This window comes from Sesamum indicum, unplaced genomic scaffold, assembly GCF_000512975.1.
Source record: "Sesamum indicum cultivar Zhongzhi No. 13 unplaced genomic scaffold, S_indicum_v1.0 scaffold00118, whole genome shotgun sequence".
In the NCBI taxonomy this organism is placed as follows: domain Eukaryota; kingdom Viridiplantae; phylum Streptophyta; class Magnoliopsida; order Lamiales; family Pedaliaceae; genus Sesamum; species Sesamum indicum.
In genome coordinates this window covers 3739-15667 of record NW_011628047.1, presented here as the reverse complement: position 1 = coordinate 15667, position 11929 = coordinate 3739, and positions in this window count along the sequence as shown.

Sequence of the window (11929 nt, the reverse complement as noted above, 5' to 3'; positions counted from 1 at the left end):
CTGGTGGTGGTCTACTCTTGTTCCGATCAGTCATATGTAGTGGCCGGGATGGTATATTAGTAGTATCTTCTTCCTCCCTAGGGTGGCTCCGATTCCGTTCAGGCCTTGTTGGTTCTTGCAGCGTCCCCACTTTAGGTACATATACAGCAATCGGTGGTTTAGCTGGTTTTGGTTTGTTGAGAACACAATCTTTAGCAGAGTGTCCCAATGTCATACAACTCTTGCATTTCTGTGGTAGCCATTCGTACTCAACGTCTACTTTACAAGGTGATTCTCCTTCGTCCTCATCCGGATTCATAATTATAATGTGCTTTGGTAAGTTTGAGGTCACATCCACCATTACGCATACACGAGCGAAGTCCAGTCTCGTGCATGCTCTCGTTATTGCATCCGGGTAAAGTTGTTTACCCACTCCACTAGCCACCGTACTAAGGCCTTCCTCTGTCCGAAACTCGACTGGAAGGTGACGTAGTTTGATCCACACAGGAACCTGTGTATGTTGAAGTTTTCGTTATACCATCCCTGGTTCCCGTTTTTGAAGAACAATCGGCTGCCCCTGAAATAGCCACGGCCCTCCTTCTATGACATCTTCCATAGCAGCAACTGATTTGAACTGAAGGAAAAAAAATCCATTATTTGTACCCATGACCTCCTTCAATTCCGGCCAAACCGACATCGCAAACTCTTTCAGATGATGAAAATATGGCCTTTTTCCTAGGAAATATCCCACCGCGGTAGTCTTCCATCGTTTGGATCCGTTTCTTATAATATCCAATGTTGGTCGGACTATTACCTCTCCATTTTGTACCGATGGAGCCACATAAGATAGGGTTTTGCGAGTTGAATTATGAAATGCATGAGCTATTTTGTCATCGATAATTGTGTCCGAGCATGCATGCAAAGGTATGTTTCCGACGAACAATCCCATTGGAGCACTAGAATTAAGGTTAGGATGCAGATTTTTTGTCTTCTTGTGCAGAGTGATGTCATTTGTGACATCAGCAGGTGATGGTATCATGCTTGCCTCAGCGGTGATGTCAGCAGTATAGGTCATGCTTGCCTTAATAGTGATGTCATCAGCATAGGTCATGCCTGCATCATCGATGACTTCATCATCCTTGTCAACTTCCACCCTAGCATCCATCTCATCCTCCACGTCACACCCATGTGCCACGTCAGCCGTTTGTGTACAGTCACCAGATCTGACGGCCGGTCGCATCGCCAGAATTTCCATCGCCGGCGTTAGTGAAACTGACGTTTTTCCGGCGAAAAAATGAGTCTTCTCGGTCGCCGGCGCCTGTAGGTCTGAACCAGTCCGTTTACTAGCCGTTTCCGACGTCATATTGCTCTTTCCTGACGGCAGAATACACCTCCAAGCTTGGCGACGTGGTCTCCTTCATGTAACTCGACCACCGACCGCAGCGAAGGAGAGTTTCTGGGGGAGTGGAAGGACCTTTGTTGACGAGGAAAAATGGAGTTTTGGCCGGAGAACAATCGGGTTTTGGATCTGGTTTTCACGCCGCCGAAAATGGCGGAAATCAGTCGTCTTCGTCTCCGTGCGTCTTCAACCTTGAGGAATTCTTAACTCTTGCCAATAAAGTGGTCGACCATGGCGACGCCCAGGCCATGGATGCGCTGAAGGAGTTGAAACGACGTTGGGAGGCTAGATTTGGGATTGCAAAATTGCGTTTGCCGGCGGAGAACTTGAAGGTAGACGACCACCCGTTTGCCCGCGAGTTGCGACAAGCCTGCCGGAGACTTACAGCGCCGGGGACGACGAAAATGGGGGCTGGGGGTAGTGGTTTGGCAGTCCACCATCGAACGGCTGTGCGAGGAAAGAAAATTGCAACATCTCCACCGGCGGATTCGCACAGAAATGACGAGAACGGGCTGTGCGAGGAAAGAAAATTGCAACATCTCCACCGGCGGATTCGCACAGAAATGACGAGAACGGGATTCTGCCGGCGACCGTTGGACTTCCGACGACGAGTGACGTGCGGCGGTTTGCTGACGTGGATGACTATGTGGGAAAGGTAGAAGCTGATGTGGCGACGCATTTGGCTGACATGGAGGCTGAATTGGAGAGTGAGAAGGCGCATGAGGTCAGCCATGATGTAAGCCCTAATGATGTCAGCCATGATGTAAGCCCTGATGATGTCAGCCATGATGTAAGCCCTAATGATGCCATTCATGATGTAAGGCCTAATGATGTCAACCATGATGTAAGCCCTGATGATGTCAGGCGTGATGTCATCAAAAGTGGAAAATTGCAGAATTTTTCCTAAGCAATATAGAACTATTCCGACTGGATTATTTGTTGGGAACATACCGCTACATGCTAGCCCTATTGCGATTGATGAAGATAAAATTGCCCACGAGTTCAATAATTCGTCCCGTAAAACGTTATCATTCATCGCCCCAACGGTTGAAAATGGGGAAATTGTAGTCCGGCCGTCCTTGGACACAGTACGTGATGGATCCAAGCGTTGGAAAAATACGGCTGTCGGATATTTTCTAGGGAAAAAGCCGTACTATCATCATTTGAAGGAATACGCTCATTCGATGTGGCCAGCTCTGAGGGAGGTCATAGCGACAGCTAATGGATTCTTTTTCTTCCAATTTAAAACACTCATTGATATGGAAGACGTGATCGAAGGGGGGCCTTGGTTGTTCCAAGGACAACCAATAGTTTTGCAAAAGTGGAAACTAGGTATGGCCATGAGAAAGCTCCAACATAAGCATGTACCTATTTGGATTAAACTTAGACACCTTCCAATGGAATATTGGACTATTGATGGATTGAGTACGGTTGCTAGTGGAGTGGGTAGACCTCTTTACCCGGATGCAATAACGAGAGCATGCACGAGATTGGATTTCGCTCGTGTATGTGTGATGATTGATGTTGCACAAACGTTGCCAAAACATATCATAGTCATGACACCGGATGAAAATGGAGGGGAAACACCTTGTAAAGTTGATGTTGAATACGAATGGCTCCCTCCAAAATGCACAAATTGTATGATTTTGGGGCACATGACAAAGGATTGTCCGTTGAACAAAATTCACAAACCGAGTAAACCACCAGTAGCTGTGTATGTGGCAAAAACAAACACTCCTCTACCAAAACCAAACAATGAAAAGAGCAGAAAACCGATGAGACAGACAATGGTTGACATACCAAGACGTGAGGAGGGAGAAGTGCTTAGGGAACGCAAACCTGACAAACACGGTGATAGGGGTAAGGCATTGGTTATTTATAATGCCTTTGATGCTTTGCAATTAATTGATGACGCAGGTGAATCCTCGAGGGGTCCTAACACAAGCAGCCCCATTAATCATGATCCATGTTGAACCTAGCAGTGTGGAATGTCCGTGGGCTGAACAAACGAGACCATCAGCTTGCATTAAAGGACCTTGTCTCGGAATTCAGGTTACATTTCTTGGGCATACTTGAAACGCGTATTCAACAGAATAATATTATGCATATACAGTCCTATTTGCTACCTCAATGGAACTGGTTTACTGATTATAATTCCATTGGAAATCGTATATGGCTAGCATGGGATGAGAATTTTATTGATGTCCATGTACTTGACCTGGGTGATCAATTCGTGCACTGTCGTATCACTAGTAGAGCTGTCAATGAAACTGTCTTTGTTACTATTGTATATGGTGCATCTGAGGTGATTGACCGTCGGATTTTGTGGACTACACTGGAGACACTCGCACAGCAATGCTTAGACATCCCGTGGCTGGTGGGAGGGGACTTTAATGCAGTGCGAGAATTTAATGAGGTATGTGGCATTTCAGGAGATATAAGGATGGCCACAGAAAAATTTAACACTGGAATTCTGGAGGCGGGCCTGATTCCACTTCCAATGCAAGGTGAATGGTTCACATGGCATAATTGCAGTACAACTGCGCGGAGTTTATGGAAGCGGTTGGATCGGATCCTTATTAATGATCGTTGGCTAGCAAGGTTCCCTACCTCATCCTATCACAGCCTTACACCACGGACGTCTGACCACTAGCCACTGGTTCTACATGGGGATACACAACAACATAATGGAGGGGGTATGTTTCGATTTGATAACTATCTGGCCCGTTCACCTAATTTCATTCCCAATGTGCAGAACATTTGGCATCATGAGGTTGTTGGTATCCCTATGTATGCCGTGACCCGTAAACTGAAGGCACTTAAACCGGTCTTCCGACTACAGAGAAGGAATAAGGGGGATCTGACTCTGAACGTCCAATTAGCAAAAAGTTTTCTCGATGAGGCTCAACAATTGGTGAGCTCTGACAGACAGAATGAGCTCTACTTACTCTTGGAACATTGGTATCGAATAATTTATGCTAAAGCAGCAAAACTCGAACAAATTATGTTGCAACAAAGAGCTAAGATGCAGTGGATGAAAGATGGAGACCAATGTTCCCGGGTTTTCTTTCGTAAGATCGCTCAGAGACGAGTAATGAGGAGAATCTTGCAGATCAATGATGAGAACGGTACCACACACACGGATCAAGGAGAGGTCGCCCATGAGTTTGTCTCATACTTTCAGAACCTTTTAGGAGGTACCAGACGACAGTTCACAGTGGATATTCGATACCTTAGACCATGGGCGAGGCACTGTATTACTGATGAGGAAGCTAGCCACTTACTGCTACCATTCTCACCGGATGATGTGAAGCAAGCAATGTTTGATATCGCTGAAGACAAAGCGCCGGGACCTGATGGTTACTCGTCAGGGTTTTTCAAGGCGGCTTGGCCTGTGGTGGGGGAAGAAGTAACGAGGGCAGTTCTGGACTTCTTTACTACTGGAAAACTACTAAAACAGATCAACTCCACGATTTTGACTCTAATACCAAAGGTACACACTCCTATGTCGGTTAATGATTTTAGACCGATTTCATGCTGCAATGTTTTATACAAGATCATTGCAAAACTACTTGTTCGAGACTGAGTAGCTTGCTAGACAAGATTATTAGCCCCTGTCAGACAGCTTTTTATTCTAGGAAGAAGCATTGGTGACAACATTATGCTAGCCCAGGAACTATTCTCAGGCTATAACCAGATGCGCCTACCTCCCAGATGCGCGCTTAAAGTGGATATCAGAAAGGCCTATGATACGGTGGAATGGGACTTCTTGTTAGCAGTTTTGCAGTTATTCGGATTCCCAGCTAAATTCACAAGGTGGATCGAGGAGTGTGTTTCCACGAGATCATTCTCGATTGGTCTCAATGGAAAACCTCATGGGTTCTTTACTGGAGCAAGAGGATTACGACAGGGAGACCCACTATCTCCTTACCTGTTTGTTCTCGTTATGGAAGCTTTACATTTGGGATTCCTGCAACGAATTGAGCAGGACATGCAATTCACCTATCATTTGAAGTGTGAGAGTTCCAAGGTTTTTCAGTTGGGATTTGCAGACGACCTACTACTTTTCTACAGAGCTGACTTTGACTCCATCAGAGTATTCAAGGAGGGATTGGAATGGTTTGCGGAGTTGTCGGGCCTTTGGCTGAATGTTCAAAAAAGCCACTTAATCATCTCCCGTTCGGCTCAAGAATTGAAAGATCAGATGTTGGAGATTTTGGGATTCCAAGAGGGGCACCTACCAATGAGGTATCTTGGTCTCCCCTTAATCTCTTCTAGACTGTCTATCTCTGACTATCAACCTCTTATTTCAAAAATTGATGCACGTATTACTGGATGGGAAGGGATATCGTTATCATATGCTGGGCGAGTACAAATCATCAAATCCGTGCTTTCGACATTAAGTTTATACTGGGCATCTGCATTCATATTACCTAAGAAAGTTATCAAGGAAATTGAGAAGAGGTTGAGGAATTTCCTATGGAAGGGTACAACGTCTAGCGGCTACGCAAAGGTAGCCTGAAAAGATGTGTGTCGGCCAGCAGATAAGGGGGGACTTGGGTTCAAGGACATCTCTACCTTGAATCGCGCATTAATGAGCAAGAAATTATGTGATATTATCCAGTGTGACAGGACATCCATCTGGGTTCAATGGCTTTACCAAGACCGGTTACGAGACACATCAATTTGGACTGTCCGTGAACATGGAGGTTCTTGGGGATGGCGGAAAATACTCAGGCTCCGTCCTTTTCTTCGCTCTATCGTGGATTACCAGATTGAAAATGGAGGTAGGTTCTTTATTTGGCAGACTCGTGGCATCACTTGGGTCCACTTATTGAGCGGTTCCCTCGTGGTCCACGCCATCTTAGACTTGAAGAATCAGCTAAGCTCAGTTCTGTGATTTCAACAGGAGAGTGGCAATGGCCTACCATCACGGACTTCGAATGTTTGGAGATCACACATAACCTACCACTTATTCTTGGAGGTGAGGATCGGGTGATATGGAGATGCGACGAAGGGCAACCTACTACTCAGACACTCTATCGATTATTTGATCCCCCTGAGCCGAAACTAGGATGGTCTTCACTACTTTCGGGCTCCTTGAAGATTCCTCGTCATTCATTCATCCTATGGCTCGCAATCCTCGGCAAACTACCTACTTTCGGGCTCCTTGAAGATTCCTCGTCATTCATGAGATTGTTGGTATTCCTATGTATGCTGTGACACGTAAACTGAAGGCACTTAAACCAGTCTTTAGACTACAAAGGAGAAATAAGGAGATTTGACGATGAATGTCCAACTAGCCAAAGGTTTTCTTGATGAGGCACAACAGTTGGTGAGCTCTGACAGACAAAATGAGCTATATTTACTTCTGGAGCATTGTTGTCGAGTCGTTTATGCTAAAGCGGCAAAACTTGAACAAATTATGCTGCAACAGAGAGCCAAGATGCAGTGGATGAAAGACGGAGACCAATGTTCCCGGGTTTTCTTTCGTAAAATTGCACAGAGACGAGTAATGAGAAGAATCTTACAGATCAATGATGAGAATGGTTTCACACACACGGATCTAGGGGAAGTCGCCCATGAGTTTGTCCCATACTATCAGAACCTCTTAGGAGGCACCAGAAGACGGCTGTCAGTGGATATTCGTTATCTTAGACCGTGGGCAAGGCACTGTATCACTGATGAGGAAGCTAATCAATTACTCCTTCCACTCTCGGCGGATGATGTGAAGCAAGCAATGTTCGATATTGCTGATGACAAGGCACCGGGACCTGATGGTTACTCGTCAAGGTTTTTCAAGGCGGCTTGGCCTGTGGTGGGGGAAGAAGTTATGAGGGCGGTACTAGATTTCTTTTCTACCGAAAAACTTCTGAAGCAGATCAACTCCACGATCTTGGCCCTGCTCCCAAAGGTACATACTCCTATGTCGGTTAATGATTTTAGACCAATTTCATGCTGCAATGTTTTATACAAGATCATTGCGAAACTACTCGTCCAAAAAATTAGTGTGCTTCTGGACAAGATAGTTAGCCCATGTCAGACAGCTTTTATTCCGGGAAGAAGCATTGGGGACAACATTATGTTAGCCCAGGAATTATTCTCCAGATATAACCAGATGCGCCTACCCCCGAGATGCGCACTTAAAGTGGATATCAGGAAGGCCTATGATACGGTGGAGTGGGACTTCCTGTTAGCAGTTTTGCAGCTGTTCGGGTTTCCACCTACGTTTACAAGGTGGATTGAGGAGTGTGTTTCCACGACATCATTCTCGATTGGGCTCAACGGAAAACCTCATGGGTTCTTTGCTGGAGCGAGAGGACTACGACAGGGAGACCCACTTTCTCCTTATCTGTTTGTTCTTGTTATGGAAGCTTTACATCTGGGATTCTTGCAACGAATTGAACATGACATCCAATGCACTTATCATTGGAAGTGTGAGAGTTCTAAGGTTTTTCAGATGGGATTTGCAGACGACCTCCTCTTACTGTGCAGAGCTGACTTAGACTCCATCAGAGTCTTCAAAGAGGGATTGGACTGGTTTGCGGAGTTGTCGGGCCTTCGGCTGAATGTCCAAAAAAGTCACTTAATCATTTCACGTTCGGCTCAAAATTTGAAGGACCAGATGCTGGATATTTTGGGCTTTCAGGAGGGCCACCTTCCAATGAGGTACCTGGGTCTTCCCTTAATCTCGTCTAGGTTGACCATCTCTGATGCCAACCGCTTATTTCAAAAATTGATGCACGTATTAATGGATGGGAAGGGATTTCATTATCATATGCTGGGCGTGTACAAATCATCAAATATGTGCTTTCAGCATTGAGCTTATACTGGGCTTCTGCATTCATATTACCTAAGAAAGTCATCAATGAAATTGAGAAGAGGTTAAGGACTTTCCTATGGAAGGGTACGACGTCTAGTGGGTACGCTAAGGTAGCCTGGAAAGATGTGTGTCGACCGATGGATGAGGGGGGACTTGGGTTCAAGGACATCTCCACCTTAAATCGCGCATTAATGAGCAGGAAATTATGTGATGTTATCCAGTGTGACAGGACATCCATATGGGTTCAGTGGCTCTACCAAGACCGATTACGTGAGAGATCGATTTGGACTATCCGTGAACATGGAGGTTCTTGGGGATGGCGAAAAATACTCAGGCTTCGTCCTTTCCTTCGCGCTATCGTGGATTACCAGATTGGAAATGGAGACAGATTCTTTGTTTGGCAGGACCCGTGGCATCACTTGGGTCCACTTATCGAGCGATTCCCTCAAGGTCCCCGCCATCTTAGACTTGAAGAATCAGCAAAACTCAGCTTGGTGATTTCAGTAGGAGAATGGCAATGGCCTACCATCACTGACTTTGAATGTTTGGAAATCACACATAACCTACCGTTTATTTTCGGAGGAGAGGATCGGGTGGTGTGGAGATGGGACGAAGGGCAACCTACTACTCAGGCCCTCTACCGATTATTCGCTCACCCTGAGCCGAAAGAAGGATGGTCTTCACTACTTTTGGGCTCCTTGAAGATTCCTCGTCATTCGTTCATCTTATGGCTAGCAATCCTTGGCAAACTACCTACCACAGACAAATCATGGCTATCTCACCTGAGGGTGTGCATATTGTGCGATGAGGGAGCTACGGAATCTCATCCACATTTATTCTTCCGATGCAGATTTAGTCGTCAGTGCCTTTATGAGATTCGCAGAAGGATTCGCTTTCACTGGCCCAATAGAGATTGGGCAACAGATATTGAATGGGCGACACGGAAATGGAGAGGTAAGCACATTATTAATAGAGCTTACCATACACTACTGGCAGCGTGTGTCTACCACATATGGAAGGAGAGGAACTTGAGGAGATTTGATCATACTGAGTAGACACCGGCCACATTGAGCATCCTAATCATCAATGACGTCAGACAGAGGATTCTTAGCATTGATTTAGCATCGTCAGTCAGTACACGAGCATTGTATAGATTATGGCGTATCCCTTGGGTAGAGGGAGAAACCAGTTGATAATCCCATGTTGTACTGTACCATTACTCTTTATTAATGAAATTTACATTTACTCAAACTACCTACCACGGACAAATCATGGCTATCCCACTTGGGGGTATGCATATTGTGCAATGAGAGAGCTACGGAATCTCATTCACATTTATTCTTCCGATGCAGATTTAGTCGTCAGTGCCTCTTTGAGATTCGCAGATGGATTCGTTTTCACTGGCTCAATAGGGATTGGGCAACAGATATTGAATGGGCGACGCGGAAATGGAGAGGTAAGCACATTATTAATAGCGCTTACCGTACGCTACTTGCATCGTGTGTCTACCACATATGGAGGGAAAGAAACTTGAGGAGATTTGAACACACTGAGCGGACACCGGCCACTTTAAGTATCCTAATCGTAGATGACGTCAGGCAGAGGATTCTTATTGTTGATTTAGCTTCGTCAGTCAGTACACGAGCATTGTATAGATTATGGCGTATCCCTTGGATTGAGGGAGAAACCATTTGATGATCACATGTTGTACTGTACCATTACTCTTTATTAATGAAATTTACATTTACCCAAAAAAAGAAGGAGAGTTTCTGAAACGCATTCTCCATCTGATTTTTAGATCTGTGAGGGCTGCAACTGTTTGTTCATCACCTTTGTCAATGACGGCGTTGGCTAATCTCAGAAATTCGTCAAGGTTGAAAGGTTCTTCCATTCGTCCGCCATTAATGGAAGCTTCTTCAAACCCTAGTTTTTGCGGCGCCTTTGGACGAGTCGAATCAGTGGTCAAGTTCTCTCCTCTCTCGTTCGTGGACAATGTTTCCATCTCCACAGACCCTTTGTTACCTTCATCGGCCGTGAAAACGCTGATTTCCGTCGACTTTTTCCGTCGTGACTCTTCGTCTCCTAGAAACCCTAATAATGGCGGCGACGAACCAGTCATCGTTTCCGCCTCCAAAACTCGCCCAACCACTGTAGAAACATCACTGCTTTTCTCCCCAACAATTTCCGTCTCAATAGCCGGCGAGATAGTGCCTTTTCCGGTCAGAAACCCCAAACCCGTCTCTTCAAATTTCTCGCCGGAAAATTGCGATTCGTATTCCTCTCCACCGCCATCCAAGCCATCCCAGTCATCCACATCCCCTTCATCCGGCATATCGTCGTCGTTCTCCATATGGCCGGTCATTTTTCCGCCGTCGTCGGCCGGAAATTTGTACATTAGGGTTTTGTGTGTGAAGTTGTAGGTATGCTAGTGTGTGTAGGAGAGAGAATTTTTAGTGAGAGAACTTTTACGCGTTTTGTTTGTATTTATTATTACGCTTTGCAAATTTACAACACAAATGCATGGGTGTAGACCAACGTTTGGGGTCAAGTTTCGTCGAATTCTAAGAACGTTCAAAATTTAGCTGTTCTGCCCGGTTTTATTAAAGCAAGTTCTTTTTCCTTTTATACTAACTTGTTTTTAGAATTACGCTTCGCAAATTTACCACACAAATGCATGGGTACCTATGTTTGGGTCATGTTTCGTGGAATTCTGAGAACGCTCAAAATTTAGCTGTTTTGCTTGGTTTTACTAAAGTAAGTTCGTTTCCCTTTTACACTAGCTTGTAGTTATTATTACGCTTTGCAAATTTACCACACAAATGCATGAGTTTAGACCTACGTTTGGGTCAAGTTTCATGGAATTCTGAGAACGTTCATAATTTAGCTGTTTTGCACGGCTTTATTACAGCAAATTCGTTTCTCATTTACACTAACTTGTAGTTATTATTACACTTAGAAAATTTACCACACAAATACATGAGTCTAGACCAACGTTTCGACCAAGTTTCGTAGAATTCTATGAACCTTCAATATTTAGCTGTTTTACACGGTTTATTAAAGCAAGTTCGTTTCTATTTTTACACTAACTTGTAGTTATTATTACGCTTAGCAAATTTACCATACAAATACATGGGTCTAGACCAACGTTTGGGTCAAGTTTCGTGGAATTCTATGAACGTTCAAAATTTAGCTGTTTTGCTCGGTTTAATTAAAGCAAGTTCGTTTCCATTTTTACAACGCTTAGCAAATGTACCACACAAATACATGGGTCTACACCAACGTTTTGGTCAAGTTTCGTAGAATTCTATGAACGTTCAATATTTAGGCGTTTTGCACGGTTTTATTAAAGCAAGTTCCTTAGCAAATGTACCACACAAATACATGGGTCTACACCAACGTTTTGGTCAAGTTTCGTAGAATTCTATGAACGTTCAATATTTAGGCGTTTTGCACGGTTTTATTAAAGCAAGTTCTTTTTCCTTTTACACTAACTTGTTTTTAGAATTAAGCTTCGCAAATTTACCACACAAATGCATGGGTACCTATGTTTTGGTCAAGTTTCGTGGAAGTCTGAGAACGCTCAAAATTTAGCTGTTTTGCGCGGCTCATTAAAGCAAGTTCGTTTCCATTTTTACACTAACTTGAAGTTATTATTACGCTTTGCAAATTTACCACACAAATACATGGGTCTAGACCAACGTTTTGGTCAAGTTTCGTGGAATTCTATG